General features: G+C 39.6%; 1 pseudogene; it reads left to right on the forward strand.

The window, feature by feature from the left end:
* Positions 1-11,006: 11,006 nt before the first annotated feature.
* Positions 11,007-11,430, forward strand: LOC101402083 (large ribosomal subunit protein uL24 pseudogene; annotated as a pseudogene).
* The last annotated feature ends 5,596 nt before the right edge of the window (positions 11,431-17,026 follow it).

Consider the following 17,026-nt stretch of genomic DNA (forward strand, 5'->3'; position numbering starts at 1 on the left):
CTGTAATGTGTCTCTTTTGTGCAGTTACCTTCAAGATTTTCTCTTTAACCTTGATTTTTCAGCACTTTGTATATGATATATCAACATGTGTATTATTTGGTATTTATCCTACTTGGAAATTTTAAGCTTCTTGGATCTGTGGTTTGGTATATTACTTTATTTTTGGAAGATTAAGCCATTCTTCAAATATTTCTTCTGTTATCTCTCTCTTCTTCTGGGATTCCAAATACACATTTGTTAGACTGTTTGATATTATCCCATAACTCTTCAATACTCTTTTGTGTTTTCTTCACACTTTTTTCTCTTTGCATTTTAATTTAGATAATATCTGATGACATATCTCCTAGTTCACTGACTCTTTCTTCAGCTGTATCATGTACTGATTAGCTTTGTGAAGGCATTCATCTCTGTTACCATGTTTTCTATTTCTACCATTTCCATTAGATATATATAGATTTTATCTCTTCTGAAATTTTCTATCTGTTCATTCATGTTATCTACTTTTTTCACTAGAACCTTTAGTATATATGATTAATGTATTGATCAAAGTTATTTTAAATTCCCTCTCTCGTAGTTCCAACACTAAGGTTATCTCTGAGTCTGGTTCTGTTGATTGCTTTCTCTCTTGACAATGGGTTATTTTTTCTTCGTTTTTTATGTGTCTCATTTTTTATCAAATGCCAGGCATCTTGTTTAAAACAGCAGAAATTAAGATAAAGAGAATGTATGTCTCAAAATAAGCATACCCCTTCTGCTAGGTCAGTAATGTGGGGTGTTGTATCAGTCTAATCAGTAGTTAAGGTGGGTTTGGGTTTTACTACTCCACCTTCAGTGCACCACTGGTTTTGATTTTCTCTAGTGTTACCTTATGCTTAGGGTATGGGCTGGAAAGCTGGAGGGATTTTCTCAACATCCTAGGCAGAAGCCAGATTTCTAAAATATTTATGTATGTTGAATCTGTACAAAAATGGTCCTTGAGATAGTTAAAAGCCATATGGGGAAACATTTGTTTCTTACTAAGCAGAGGGATTCTTGTGAAATCTTCCCTAAAATAGATAATAAGGAAAGTGAATTTAGTCTTTGCCACTTTTTTGTCTGTCAGCAGCAGATTTATCTGATTACTTAAATAAACTCTAGTTGAAGAGGTGGATTCACTCATATTCTTTCTACAACTCTACTTATTGTTCAGCTAGCACAAGATTTAGACTTCACTCCCATCCCCTATAGATTTTTGAGTGAAACTTTAAAAAAATATATTTATGCTCTTTTGTGGAGGAGGAAGAAGGCTAAGTACAGCAGTAAGCTTTCAACAACTAGAATATTGGCCACCTCTAGGTAATCGTGTGTGTGTGTGTGCACATGCATGTGTGATCTTGCTATCAATTGTCTGGGGAAATATTTGATTCACATTGCCATAGGTGCATCTTGTCTTGTTGTTTTTGTTTCAGATATCATGGGAGCCAGAAATATTTGTGACCCCATCAGTCTAGCCGGCGCTAATGGCAATGAGATTGGCAGCCTCAGGGCAATGCTCTGTATCTCGTGTGATGAAGCAAGCCCTTACCATTTGCTCAGTTACTCCATTGAGTATCCTCGAGTGGTATCCAAGAGAAATACTTCCGGCCTCTTGATGAGCTTGGAGGCTGTGTATGGGATATCTTCCTATTAAATGGTCAAGATGGTTTGGTTAAAACCAGCACAGAAATCATAAGACTAGGAACATGTATAATCTCAACAGCTGTGGGGTTTATATGGCTGTAGATATAACAATTGCTAAGATTTGCATAGTGTTTATTATGTGTCAGGCATTGTGGTAAGAGTTTTACATTCATTAACATGTTGAATCCCTGCAAATAAAAACTTCATAACAACCCTATGCTATCAGGTATTATTATACACATATTACAGATTAGGAAAATCTGAGGAACAAAGAGGTTTAGTAATGTGTTCAAGGTCACACTGATAGCAAAAGGTGGCATTAGGACTTAAATCCATGTAGTCTGTTTCCAGAGTTCTTTTAACTGCTAAGACAATGGTCAAAGACACAGAAGAGGTAATGATTACAAGGGAGTTGTGTATATGTGAAAAAAGCCTTTTAAATAACATTTTAATTTTAGGTCATGTACCAAACAAAGATGTACTGAAAGCTAAAAGAGAAATGCAAAGGACAAGGATTCAGAAAATGGTACAATGATGCCTTAGACTCACTACAAGTCAACAGAGTATGAATTACACAGACAGGTGTGGTCAAATATTTGATGGAAACTTCAGGTGATGCAGATAACACAGTAATGGGGGAAATGGTGAAAAAACAACTTGTAAGAAGATCTTTATTTCTATATATGTAAAATACTTGAACACTTTGTTTCAAAATTGAAGATTACTCAGAAGCCACTTGCCATATGGAAGAAATTGCGGCTGAAAAGTTTTGTCAGTTCCATTTATGATAAAGCAATTGAGAATAAAGCCAATGAGTGCTATGTATAAGGAACTTTGGTTTAAAGATGACAACATGGACATTATTAACTCACATGAAGCACGTTGAGATTCACAAATGACTAGAAAATTCCACAACCCTCCAAACCATTTCTTGCAATCCAGAGGACACATGGGAGAGCAGGACAGTCAACAGGTATACCCACAACTTTTGTGGAGTCTGTTGGAAGGGACTCTTGACTTTCTGGAAAAAGTAGGATGTTTTGAGGACTTGTGATTGGTTTTTCAAGTCAAGTGATCATTATAACAAAGTATAGTTTATAACTATGGATGGGATAAAGTCTTTTAACCTAACCTGAAAGCAATCACCAAAATCCTCTCTATACCTACTGGATGACCTAGATGGCTTTATACAGCTCTTAAGTGGCACTCATTTATGTATGAACCCAATATTCTCACAAAGGCAAAAAGCATAGTAGTGATCTGGGAGTAAGGAGAGGGTACTCATATTGTGCTGAAAGATATAATAATGCAGAAGTTCTGTAGGCTGGTTTCTTAAAGCTAACTTTGACCAAGGACTGAAAAGTTTAGAGTATTGATAATCTAGTGTAACTTGTGGCCTTTCATGAAAGGATGATATTTTGCTTTACTGTAGTACTCATTCTCAAGACAACTGAAACAACCAATTTAATATAACAAGCTCTGCTGCATCATGATAGTCTGGAATTTTCTACTCAAAAGAATTCAATGAAGATGTACTTTTGAAGGGCCAATTCAGTATTTAAGGTATTGTCAACAATCAGGAGAAAAAGAGCATTGCTCTACTAGAATCAGCTCTACTCCAAAACCATGGTTATGCCTTTTTTTTTTTTAATGATTATTACTTTCTAAATTGAATGATCCCATAGAAGAGTGGTTTGAGGCTTGGTGAAAGATACATTGTGAGTAAAGGATACGGAAAACTTTGAGTTGGAGATGTTCAGTGAATGTAGCTTCTCAAATCTCCCAAACTTCTCCTAAGACAGGTGTTTAGGCTGGTGATACTCAGCTTCTGCCTACCCAGGATGGGGAGCTTTCCAAGCCTTTTATATCCACAACTACATTATCCTGAAATTCTAGTATATTAACTCAAATGGCTACAAAAACTGCCTTTCACAAGTCAAATCATTTGGATCCAGCATTCAGGATCCAGGAAAAATCCTTGCTAAGCCATCAACACTATCTTGCCACATTGCCTGCATCTGATATAATAATGATTAGGCGTCATACCCACACAGTCATATTGTGATGGTGTAAGAAAGAGGGAGCTGTGAGGGGCATGTGCATTCAGCTCTCTGTGATGGCAAAAGGCATAGTAAGGAGCAGAGCAAAGCAGGTCTGTCCAGATCTTACTACATACACGGAAAGCTGTGTGTGGGTGTTGGATGTGTTTGTGACCTCTGTCATGATGCTTATGAGCACAACAAAACCCAGCTGTGTATGTTTTTGCCATAGCCTCAGTCAATAGCTTGCCAAAGATGAGGCACTACCCCCAGACCTGGCTGTGGGAACCATTTAGTTGTTCAGATACTTGTCTGGAACATCACAAGGTATAGGCAGCTACTGACTAGCTGCCAGGTTCAGAAACTGTGATAACTGTTATAATTGTTTCCTCACAGAGTAAAAGTGAGGGCTTGTGTAGTAGCATATGTGGTACTGTGAACCAAAAATGGCAAATATTACTGTTTTTTGAAGTTTATAGAAGAATTTGACCCTCAGAAAAAGTATTTTGTATAAACACAAGAAACAGAAGTCCACATCCCGGATTCCTTTAATGCTCTTTGAGGATGTGTGAGTTTGAATTTAAAATACAGTCTGTGCTGATCAATTCAATATGGTGCTTTTCAACCTTGTTTTCGTTGTCCCCCTTCCCACAAAGATACTTTGTATATTTTCTCTTAAAGTTCTCACAAATTTAAGGCCAGTTGATGAACATTGCTATTCCCCATAGGTGAGGGTTAATGAAAAGAGTAGGATCTTATTGTTACCACGACCAGCACTAGATATTTCATTCTCAGATTGTCTTTGGAGAGAGGCAAGCATCTCTGCCTCTTTGGAGTAGGAAGTTCAGATTGGTAAAAGATAGGATTTTTCTCTCCTTTTGTTTAACTTGGGGGAAAAAATTAAAGCAGTAACTTTTTACACTGAACACTTTTTCTTGTTAAAAGTTTGAGATAGTTGTTTTTTAGTTTTGCAGGTATTTTTACATTGGAAATAAAGAACTAAGGCCCTTCTCCTCCCCACAGGTGACCACTATCCTGACCTGTTTGTTAATTCCTCTTTTTATATCAGTGGTTCTCAAAGTATGGTCTGGCATCAGCATCATCTGGGAATTTGTTGGAAATGCAAATTCTTGGGCTCTTCTCCAGACCTAAAACACTTACACATTTTCTGTGGGATGCATATTTATGTGATTAAAGTGTAAAGCAATGATTGTCCAACTTTAGTGTGTATCAGGATGCCCTGGATGGCCTGTTAAAACACAGATGCTGGGCCCTACACCTAGAGTTTCAGATGATCTCTTTCTGTTGTCTGTTTTGTTCACTGATTCTAATTTTCTTTTTTTGGTGAGGAAGATTGGCCCTGAGCTAACATCTGTTGCCAATCTTCCTCAATTTTGTATGTAGGATGCCGGCACAGCATGGGTTGATGAGCAGTGCATAGGTCTGTGCCCAGGATCCGAACCTGTGAACCCCGGGCCGTCAAAGCGGAGTGCGTGAATTTAACCACTACCTGACCAGACCAGCGCCTAATTTTCTTATATGCTGGGTGTGTTTGATTCTGTGCTAGTCATTGCACTTGAAAGGTCATTTTGTAGGAATAATTATGAGGCCTATAATGAAAGTACTTTGCTCCAAAGAGTATTTGCATTTGCTTCTGCTGGGCACCTGGGCACACTGTCAGTCTGGGACCACCTGTTCAAAGTGGGATATTTCCTGGACAACTCACTCAAGGGGTTCTTACTCTGTTTTAATTCTCTTCAGATTCTTCTACTTCTTGTTCACCTTCACTCTGAGATCCTGGAAACCAAATTGTTGTAGGGAAGGTCTTCTTCAGACTCCCCAACTTGTGGGGACCCAGAGTCTTATCTTCTGTCCTCTTCTGCACCTGAAAGGCCATCAAAATGGAAGTCACAGTTTTCTGAGATTAACTAACGCTCTCAGAGAAAAAAATGACTTTAGGCTTGTTTACTCCTCTAGATTCTTGAATTCTCTTTACTTTTGGCCTGAAAATTCCTTCCTATTTTATGATTTCTTTGATGCTTTTAAAAAGATTATTTTAAATATATTTTATCCAGGTTTTTAGTTGTTTTCAGCTGTAGGACTGATGGGAACAACCTGAACCATCGTTACCAGAAAAGGGAAATCTGGAAAATAAATTAATAATGTACAGTATTTTTTCAAAATACTGTGTTTTTTCAAAACATTAAAAATCCATGGATGGTTATATCCTTGAAAAAACTTCTGTTTTTAGCTTACAACTTTACCCAGACATAGAACACACAAGATGGTTTGGGTACAAAAACTCTTCTTGTGAAAAGATTCCCAGGGTTGCATATTTATGACGTTTAACCACTCCAAAATGATCTGATATCTACTAGTAGGTTCCAAGGAATGCTTCTCACAGCTTCAGAAAGCCTCATGAAACGCAGAGATGTGCCTGGTACGGGATCCATTTCGCAGTTTGTGGTACTTACTATGAGTTTTAATTTTTCCATAGCTTTAACCAGTATGGAGACACCAAATTTAGGAAGCATAGATGGCTTCATTCTTATCCCTAGGAAGGTTTCTGTCTGAGATAGCATACAGAATGCCCCAAACTTCATTTACTGTCAAGTTCTAAGCATTTGACGAATAATATTTTAACCACCTCCCTCTCCACCAAAAAAGTATATCGCATCATGTTTTTTTCCTATTTGAATCTTGTGTCAGGTTGATCTGATTTTGAGGTAGGCAAAATTCTCAAATAGAAAATACCCCTTCCCAACCTGTTCCTGACAAGTCAGAATACATTCTTTCTGGGCAAGAATGAGTCTGCTATATTTATTTTTAGGTATTTTTTGAAGGAGGCTGGAGATGGAAATATGCTAATGCTGCACATGTCCATTTGGAAGCTAAGCTGGTAGGCTTTCCAGAGGTCAGAGGTTGTTAGGAATTTGGTGAGATACTTCATCTGGAATACTCTAATTGGGCTTGGCAATTAGGATTTGTAATGATCCCTATAGGCCAGGCTTGGGGCAGGAATGAACACACTCAATAGCTATTTCAGATAAACTCTGAGCATCTCTAAGGATGTTTGACAGTCACTTGATGAACGTCAGGATCCCATGAAGGTGGTAAAGGTTGGCTGTGGGGGAGCCCATGACCCCCATAAGCTTGTGGGTCAGGATAAATGTCAGAATTTAGTCCTGATGGTAGCAAGCATTAGCTTATCTCAGATAAAGGCTATTTCCCAACGAGTTAGAGCAGAGAATGCCTAAGGGAGGAGAGCAGGTGCTGCTCCCCAGCGCCTTTCTTTCTCTCTCTGAGATGTGCCCTGAATCTGTCAGTTTATGGGACTAGTGCAGGATGGGAGTCCCACCAGATCAGAGGGGCACTGAGTCTCCTCAATCCGTTTTATTCTTTATCAGTTTAGGGAGCGATGTCATTGATATCTAAACCAGTAACCCTATATTCCAGCTACCTTGTTACTGGACCTAAAGTTCATGTTTTGAATACAGACTTTCAAACTGTACCACAGGATGTAGGCACTCTCCAGAACTACAGATAACTGGGGGGCTTTCCATATAACATAGGGGCTTTCCAGCCATGGGACTTTTAAAGTTACAAGGCAAGTCATGACTCACCATGATCCACCCCTTAGTTAATAACTTTTATCTAGACCAACATGTTGACTCCAGACCCACATGATGCCATCATCATTTTCACTTAACTCATTGCTTAAAAATGGAAATATTGCTTTCACTAATAATAAACTTCCTTATTATGAAGTCCCATTTACCACAAGATGTGGAGACCCAGGACCACATGAACTTCACTCCGTTTAGCCACTTCCTTATGAACACATCTTACTGAATCCTAAGTGTTTTGGGAATTGTCTGGGATGTAGGTATTTTCCCTCTTTAATAGCATCTTACTCCCTCCCCAGCTAGAATATAAACTTAAGGACTTGTGGTTTTAGCCCGCCATATGTCTTATGGCTCCACTACTTCAGCGTTACTGTTGCATAGCTGGTCATGTATAGTAGCTGCATCCTAGATCTCTGAGGTTGCCCTGTAAATCTGAACTTTGGAAATTATATAGTAAATTCTGTTCCTGAGCCTAATAGGGAATTTTGGAAGCCATTTAGTGGCTCCCTGTATTGGTCTAGTTAGTCCCAAATAGCAGCTCCTGCTGTATTCCTCAGGCAGCTATTGGTGTGCACGTGGTCCTCACATCCAGTGGGTAGGAGAATTAGGAGTGGACCTCTGGGTTTTGCCAAAACCCAGAGTCCAACTTTTGGTACGTAATATGAGCGTTAGAGGATAAGACCTTTATGAACATCCTTGATATTGCAAATACTGGTGCCTATTCCCTTCAGCTCAGATTCAAAAGAAATACATTATAGATAGGGTTGGGAGTATTCTTAGGACAGGGACAGCAGGGAACAGGAAGTGTCTCAGGGTTTGGGAAATGGATCATTTCTCTGACAGCTCCGACTCAGACTGCCACGGGCTCCTGAGCTGCTCCTGAGCTGCTTGTGGGAACTGAATGCTCTTTCTCACCTGCTTTTACTTCCTCATGTTACCTTACCCCATCCTGTGTTAACATGTCTCTCTGATCCTTAAAAACTGTACTTTCCTTTATTCAATAAACACTAGAATCTGAGTTGTATGCCAAACCCCTGGGTAATGCTGAGGATATACCAGTGAGCCAAACAGACCTTCATGGAATTACAGTCTGCAGTGAGGGGATAGAGGCTTATCAGATTATACAGATGTATGGAATAGGACAGAATGGAATAAGGACTATGAAAGAACAGAATAGGCTGCTGGAGGTAGAGCTACTGGGCAAGAGGGGAGACCCGCGTTATATTATGCAGTCAGTGTGCATTCAGAACTCAAGCTGAGAACTGTAGGAGGGGCAAGAGTCAGGTAAGTGACAATCGTGGTGGGGGAAACAAGTGTTTTAGGCAGAGAAAACAGCATGTGCAAAGGCCCCGAGCAACAGTGAGCCTTATAGACTCGAGGAAGTGAAAGGATGGTGGCTAGAGAATAGAAAGCAAAGAGAATGACTCTAGATGAGTTTGCAGAGTTAAGTAGAGGCCAAATCACATAGAGCTTTGTAAATTATGATAGAATTTTGTCTTTTTTCCTAAGCAATCAAACCACTGAAATGTTTTCAGCTGAAAAATACCTTAATCGAGTTAGTTTTCATACTGGCTGTGGTATGGCAAATGGATGGGAGGAAGAGACAAGAATAGGATTAGAAGAAACAGGAGACTGTTGGTAAAGTGTAAATATCACAGTGATCAGTAAAGAGTCAGTCACAGATTCAGTCATTTATATTGCTACTCTATTTAAATGAGACAGTATTCAGAAGCAATTGTAGACTCTGGCCCAGAATTTGTAACCTTGGCTAACTATCATAGTTAGCAGGCTCTGCTTTTGAAATGGTTGCCCATCTTCACTCCTCTATAAGGGATCCCATGTTGGCCATACATGAACTTATGGACAGTGGTCATGTCTGAGTTTTGAGGTAAACTTTTTGCTTTTCCTACAGTATTGAAGCCACATTTATGAAAAGGATTGAAAAAATAATGAGTGCTCACTATGTGCCAGGCACTGTAGTAGGCACTGACATATGGTGTGAGTAAGCACAGAGTCCCTACCCTCATGGAACTAATTAAATAGACTAGAGGAAAATATGAAATCTTGCAAAGGAAATTACAAACTGTGAATGACCGTGTCTACTTGCCATGTCAGCCACTAAACAAAGTCTTCAGGTCGTATTCTTCATGGATCCCAGACCCAGGGCTACCTGATATGATTGTGCGACTGGAGTGTTACACAAAGATGCCTAGCCAGGGGAGTTAATGGGGACTAAAACTCTGCCAGAATTTCCCTTGCCAAGCCACACCCTTGTGCAAGGCTACACCTGCCCGGAAGAAGGGTATGGTTTTCTTTGTGTCAGAGATCAGCGGCATCTCCTCCTCTGATATTAGGAGGGAATCCTCTAGTCTCAGAATCGAATGGGAGGTCCACCTTGTAAATGTGTAGCTTCCCTGAGCACAGAAATGTATCTGAGGTGAATGTCAAAGGCATGAGTGGGTGTAATTGTAGGCTTAGAACAAAACGGAAAATAAATAAGGCCTAGGACATTGATATTTTTTAGGATGTAGGTAATTTTTAAAAATGGATCCTGCATCTTCAGTAATTAAAGCAATATTATAGACCTAAGACAAAGTGGATAAAGACAACCCAGTGGTGGGATGGTGAAGGAAACACCTGGACTGTGCGTCATGAGGGTGGTTGTACTGGGGCAAAGGAACTTGTGGGCATCACATGGGGGAAAGCTGTGGTGGAAGAAAAAAAGGGATCCATATATATATAATTATGTATTGGTTTCTGTATCTTGAGCCTGGCTAATGGAACAAAGCTTTACTCTCATAATCTTAAAACGTCAGACTCAGTTTTGAAACCGTGGACTCTCGGTTCATGAGAGTGGTCCTGCTTCTTGGAAGAATCCTGCCAGAATAAATCCAGACACAAAAAGCAAAGGACCAGCAGCCCAGTATCTTGAAGTCATGGCTCTTCCCAACAGTTGTATCATATTGGACGACTGGAATAGACCTCTGTGAGCCTTAATTACTTCATCTGAAAATTAGAGGCTGCCTTCCTCAGTGGGTTATGAGTCTTGAAAGATATTGAGAATAAACTTTGTAAACCATGAGGCAATAAAAAGGGTAAGATTTTCATGAAATGCTGTTTCAGAGTTTCAGTGGCCTGGCTGAGCTGGGTTGAGCTGGCTGGGTTGGCTGAACCTCTACCTTGCAATGGTCTGTTTCTAAGTGGGGTCTGGGCTCATCTGTCTTCTGGCTCTGCCAAGGGCTTTGACTACACTCTAGCATGGATGATTGAACAAATTTTAGTCATACAGACCCAAGACAATAGGTAGTATCCTGATTCAGACAGGTTATGTTCTAAGAACAGACTGTCTGTCTTCTAATGGAATCTGTGGTCAATTAGGATCGTCTCCCCTTTTGTTGGGGCCCATAAAGTCGAGGTAACTCTCAGGGACCAGCATCAACCTTAACAGATGCACTGGAGAGCTCCCTCCTCTTTGGCTGCTGGTTTGCTGGGCATCCACAGCCGACACAGGACTGCCCCCGTCTGGGCTGCTGCTCAGGCTCAACCCCTCATTCGCCCTCTTTCTCTGACAGATATTTTGAGCTAATGAGGATCATAGAAAACAGTGGCAAAGATAAGTAAAAGCATCTATATCAGTTTTTTCCCCCCTCTTGTGGTCATTGCTGAAGCAACAGTAGCCAAAATGAAGTTTAATCCCTCTGTAATTTCTGACTACAGCAAGAACCCTAAAAGGCACTTCAATGCACTTTCCTGCATTTGTAGGAAGATTGCCTTCCCCCTTTTCCAAGTTGCTGAGACAGAAATACAATGTTCAGTCCATGCCTGTCTGAAAGGATGTTGGAGTTCAATTTGTGTAAGGACACTACAAAGGTCAGCAAATTGGCAAGGTGGCCCAGGTGACAGGAAGATATGTGTCATCCACACTGAACAAGTGCAGCAGGAGAAGGGCACTGACACCACTCTCCATGTGGGCATTCACTCCAGCAAGGTGGTTATCACTAGGCCAAAACCGCAAAACGATCCTTGAACATAAAGCCAAATGTCACCTAGTAGGGAAGTAAAAGGACAACTGTAAGAAAGAAACAATTGAAATGATGAAAGAATAAAATAATCTTATCTACAACTTCCATTAAAAAATGCTAAAATAAGTATGGATGTATATGTGTGTATATATATATATGAAGATATTCATTTAATATAATTCATTTAATATAAATGAATAGATAAATATAAATTAATATATAAATATAAATGGATATGTATATTCATTTATATTTATATTAAATATATAAATATATATCTCAATGTCTTTACGAAGACCCACTGGGAGGTTTCCTTATCTCCACACCAAAAATGATTTTGCTTCTCATGAATGACAGATTTCTTTATGTTATGGAGCCCCTAATATTGTAACAGATCATGTTCCTCATTTTCATGGACTGCTATGAAGCCCAGAGCACACATATAACAGAAAAATGGGCAAAGACATGAACAGACTACACACAGAAAAAAAAGATGTAAAAGTGGCTCTTAAACGTATGAAAAGATATCCATCCTTACTCAGAGAAATGCAAATTAAAGTTACAATGAAATACCATTTCTCATTTATCAGATTGGGGGAAATTGGATAGTATGATAACATTCTGTGCAAGGCTATGAGGAAACAACTACTCTCATATGTTCTGGGTAAAAATGCAGACCAGTAAAATCATTGTGGAGGAAATTTAACAATATCTAATAAAGCTACGTAGTTATTTACCTTTTGATCCAGCAACCCCACTCCTGGGAATTTACACCTTCAACAATATGAAAATACGTGTCATGAGAATATTCACGGTGGCATTGTAATTGCAATACTAGAAACAATCTAAATGCCCATTTCTAGAAATAGATTCTGTTAGAAATAAAAATTTTAGGATATAAGGACTTATGCAAAAGAATGTTCAATGTAGAACTGTTTGTAGTGACATTAAAAAAAAGAAAAATTAGAAACAAAGCGAATATTCATCAATAAGGGTTGGGTTGTGCAGCCAAACCATGACATATAGTGCAGCCATTAAAAAGATTGTTAGGGGGCCAGCCCCGCGGCTTAGTGGTTAAGCGCGCATGCTCCGCTACTGGCGGCCCGGGTTCAGATCCCGGGCGCGCACCGACGCACCGCTTCTCCGGCCATGCTGAGGCCACGTCCCATATACAGCAACTAGAAGGATGTGCAACTATGACATACAACTATCTACTGGGGTTTTGGGGGAAAAAAAAGGAGGAGGATTGGCAATGGATGTTAGCTCAGAGCCAGTCTTCCTCAGCAAACAGAGAAGGATTAGCATGGATGTTAGCTCAGGGCTGATCTTCCTCATAAAAAAAATAAAATAAAATAAAATAAAAATAAATAAATAAAAAGATTGTTAGATCTGTACCAGCTGACCTTGAAAATATTTTTCCTTTAATAGGCAAGTTAAGCCATTTACATTTATTTATATGACTGATATATTTGGTCTCAACTCTACAATGTTACTTGATAATTATCATTCCTATTATATATGCTGTGTTTCTCTGTGTCATAATGCATTTTGGTTTTTATTTTTAGTTTTTTAATTTTTTTATTTAGCATGTTTTCTAGTAGTTACCTTTGTACTTATATATTTTTAGTGCCCTCAGCCCCCAGTTTTCTTATTTAACATTTTACTGTCCCGTTTTCTTTTTTAGTGGTACCCCTGAACTCTCATGCATTGCCTGTACAACAATAGGCAGGTACTTTCATCTTTACTGCTCCCTTAGCCTTCCATTTGTAATTGCATTATTTCTAATTTGGCAGAACATGCAACAGTTGTATGTTATTCTCAAGCCAAACTTTAAGCCTTAGGTCTACAATTAAATATATTAAAAACTTACAGACTTCCAGTTCCAGTTTTGCAATAAGGAGTGTGGATGTTGCCACTCTGTCCTAACAATAAGTAAAAAGCTGAACAGACTGAAAAATCAACAACTCCTCCTGGATCCGTAAGAGAAGGGAGGACACAGGGTATATGGCTGCCCCCAAGATCAGAGAGACAGACAAGTGCATACAGGGAGCCACAGACCACCTGAGCAGAGACTCACAAGTGGAAAACACCGTGGGAACCAGTGCCAAGGTGGGTAAACCTAAACTGTAATTGACAAATTACAAGAGGCTCAGTGTGGACAACTCTGAGAATTAAAAACTCCAGAGGGATCCTGTCATGGGAGTGCTGGGGTTGGGGGTGGGCACAGTTCTGTGAGATTTACCTCTAGGAGCCTGACCAGATTATCACAGTAAATAATGGAGAAAAATCTCACACTTCCCTGAGGGAAAGAGGAAAGGAACCATTTTAAAATATGCCAGAGCGCTCTGTTCTTCTTAACAAGGCCTGCCATCAGGAGAAACTAGTTAACCAGAGCCTGACCCACTGGAGTTTTATCAGAGCCTAACTGTCATGGGGAAAGGGCAATACACTATTCCAGCCCACTCTAGCCTTCTTGTCCCATGTAAGGGGGGAGAAAAGAACTGAGAAACACTTGCGAAGTTCACAGGCCAGAGGTACAGGCCCACTAAAAGACTGAGGTCTAATCATAGGACTGCAGAGCACTCCTCCTTCCCCCACACCTCACCACATTTCTAAATGACTATTTCTAGCAGTTCCTTTTAACTGGTACATCATGTCTAGCTATCAAGAAAAAATTACAAGGTATACTGAAAGGCAAAAAAACACAATTTGAAGAAGCAGAGCAAGCATCAGACCCAGTCATGGTGGGAATGTTGGAATTATCAGCCTAGGGAATTTAAAACAAATATGATTAATATGCTAAGGGCTCTAATGGATAAAGTAGACAATATGCAAGAAGAGATGAGCAATATAAGCAGAGAGCTGGAAATCTTAGGGAAGAAATGCTAGCAATCAAAAACACTGTAACAGAAATAAAGAATACCTTTGATGAGCTTACTGGTAGACTGGACCCAGCTGAAGAAAGAATCTCTGAGCTTGATGATGTATCAATAGAAACCTGCAAAACTGAAAAGCAAAGAGAACAAAGACTGAAAAATAGAGAACAGAATATCCAAGGACTGTGGGACAAGTACAAAAGTTGTAACATATAAGTAATGGAAATATCAGAAGAAGAAAGAGAGAAAGGAACAGAAAAAGTGTATGAAATAATAATGACAGAGAATTTCCCCCAAATTAATGCCAGGCACCAAACCACAGATCCAGGAAGCCTAGAGAATACCAAATAGGAAAAATTTTAAAAATACTACACCTAGGCACATCATTTCAAACTAGAGAAAATCAAAGATAAAGAAAAAATCCTGAGAAAGAAGCCAGAGGAAAAAAACACCTTACATATAGATGAATAAAGACAAGAATTACATCCACCTTCTCCTCAGAAACTATAGAAGCAAGAAGAGAATAAAGTGAAATATTTAAAGTGTTGAGAAAAGAAAATCACTACCCTAGACTTCTGTACCTTGCAAAATTATCCTTCAAAAGTGAAGGAGAAATAAAGACTTTCTCAGGCAAACAAAAATTAAGGGAATTTGTTGCCAGTAGACCTGCCTTGCAAGAAATGTTAAAAGCAGTTCTTTAGAGAGAATAAAAATCATGTGTAGGTCAGAAACCCAGATCTACATACAGAAAAGGAGAACACTGAAGACTTAATAAGTGGAGGTAAAATTAAAACTTTCATTTTTCTTATTCTTAATTGAGCCTAAGATCAATTAAGATAGTTTGTTCAGGCTCCCGCCGTGGAGAGACTGGGTCCACTTAGGGAGGTCGGGGCATGCACATGGGGCAGGACTGTGTTGACTGTGTGTGTGGACCTGTGGGCGGCAGGGCTTGTCTGCTGCAGAAGACTTGTGCTTCTCAAAGATCCACATAGGGTGTTTGCCCCACCTTCCAAAGCCTGAAACAATTGGGTGCTCCTGTGCCTGAGGCCAGCCCCACACAGCTGCAATCCTCAGAGAGCTGACAAGAGACCTAAAGGCTGGAGGCTTATAGCAATTATAAGGCCCTGAGCCTAACAACCTACTACTCTGGGGGCCTACTCACTTAAAAGAAGTACTGCAACACAAATGTGGTATTAGAACTTGCAGCCAACTGTGCTGGGGTTCCCTACACCTGATAAAGACACTGAAGGGCCCACAATAACTACAAGCAGCTGAGCATTACAACAGCTGGCCAGGAGCATAACTCGGCCTCCCTGGGCACCTACAGGAAGAGCAAACAGGCTACAACAGAAGGACACACATAGCCCACATAGGGGTCACCCCTGGAACATTGAGAACTGAGGGAAGCACACTGCAGGCCCCCTAAGGCATCACTTACATAAGGTCACCTATCCAAGAGTAGGAGATGTAGCTGACCTACCTAATATGTAGACACAAGCACAGGGAAAGAGGCAAAATGAGGAGGCAAAGGAATACATTCCAAGTAAGGGAACAGGACAAAACCCCAGAAAAGGAACTGAGTGAAACAGAAATGAGCAACCTACCCAACAGAGAGTTCAAACAAAGAGTGTTAAGGATGCTCATTGATCTGGGGAGAAGAATAGATGAACTCAGTGAGAATGTCAACAAAGAAATGGAAGATATAAAAAAGAACCAATCAGAAATGAAGAATACAATACTGGAAATGAGAAATTCACTAGAGGGACTCAAAAGCAGAGTAGAGGATACAGAAGAAAGGATCTGCGAGCTGGACGAAAGACTAGAGGAAATTACTCAAGGTGAACAGGTAAAAGAGAATACAATTAAAAAGAGTGACGACAGTCTAAGGGACCTCTGGGACAACATCAAGCGCACTAACATCCATGTTATAGGTGTCCCGGAAGGAGAAGAGTGAGACAAAGGGGCAGAGAATCTATTTCAAGAAATAATAGATGAAAACTTCCCTAACCCAAGGAAGAAAACAGACATCCAGGTACAGGAAGCACAGAGAGCCCCAAACAAGCTAAACCCAAAGAGGCCCACACCAAGACACATCATAATCAAAATGTCCAGAATTAAAGATAAAGAGAGAATCCTAAAAGCCACAAGAGAAAGTCAAGTTACATACAAAGGAAACCCCATAAGGCTATCAGCTGACTTCTCAGCAGACACCTTACAGGCTAGAAGAGAGTGGCACGATATATTTAAAGTGCTCAAAGGAAAAAACTTACAGCCAAGAATACTCTACCCAGCAAGGTTATCATTCAAAATGGAAGGAGAGATCAAAAATTTCCCAGACAAACAAAAATTAAAGGGGTTTGTCACCAAGAAACCAGTGTTACAAGAAATGTTAAAGGGACTGATTTAAGGGGAAAAGAGAAGACCACAAATAGGAAGAAGCATCTATTTCCATGACAAGAGGGTAATGGATATAAATGCACAAAAAAGAGGTTAGATATGATATCAAAAACATAAAAGGAGAGAGGAGGGGAGTTAAAGAGTAGAGCTTTCAGACAGAGGTCAAACTAAAGAGACCATCAATTCTGTATAGAAGAAGAAAGGAACAGAGAAGGACTACTAAAACACTGAGAAAAAAAGAAAAAAGAAGAAGAAAAAAATGTTAAAAAATGGCAGTAAGTACATACTTATCAATAGCTACTTTAAACGTCAAGGGACTAAATGCTCCAATTAAAAGGCATAGGATGGCTGATTGGATAAAAAAACAAGACCCATATATATGCTGCATACAAGAGACACACTTCAGA

Source organism: Ceratotherium simum, chromosome 15, assembly GCF_057802395.1.
Source record: "Ceratotherium simum simum isolate JZ-2026a chromosome 15, ASM5780239v1, whole genome shotgun sequence".
Classification (NCBI taxonomy): domain Eukaryota; kingdom Metazoa; phylum Chordata; class Mammalia; order Perissodactyla; family Rhinocerotidae; genus Ceratotherium; species Ceratotherium simum.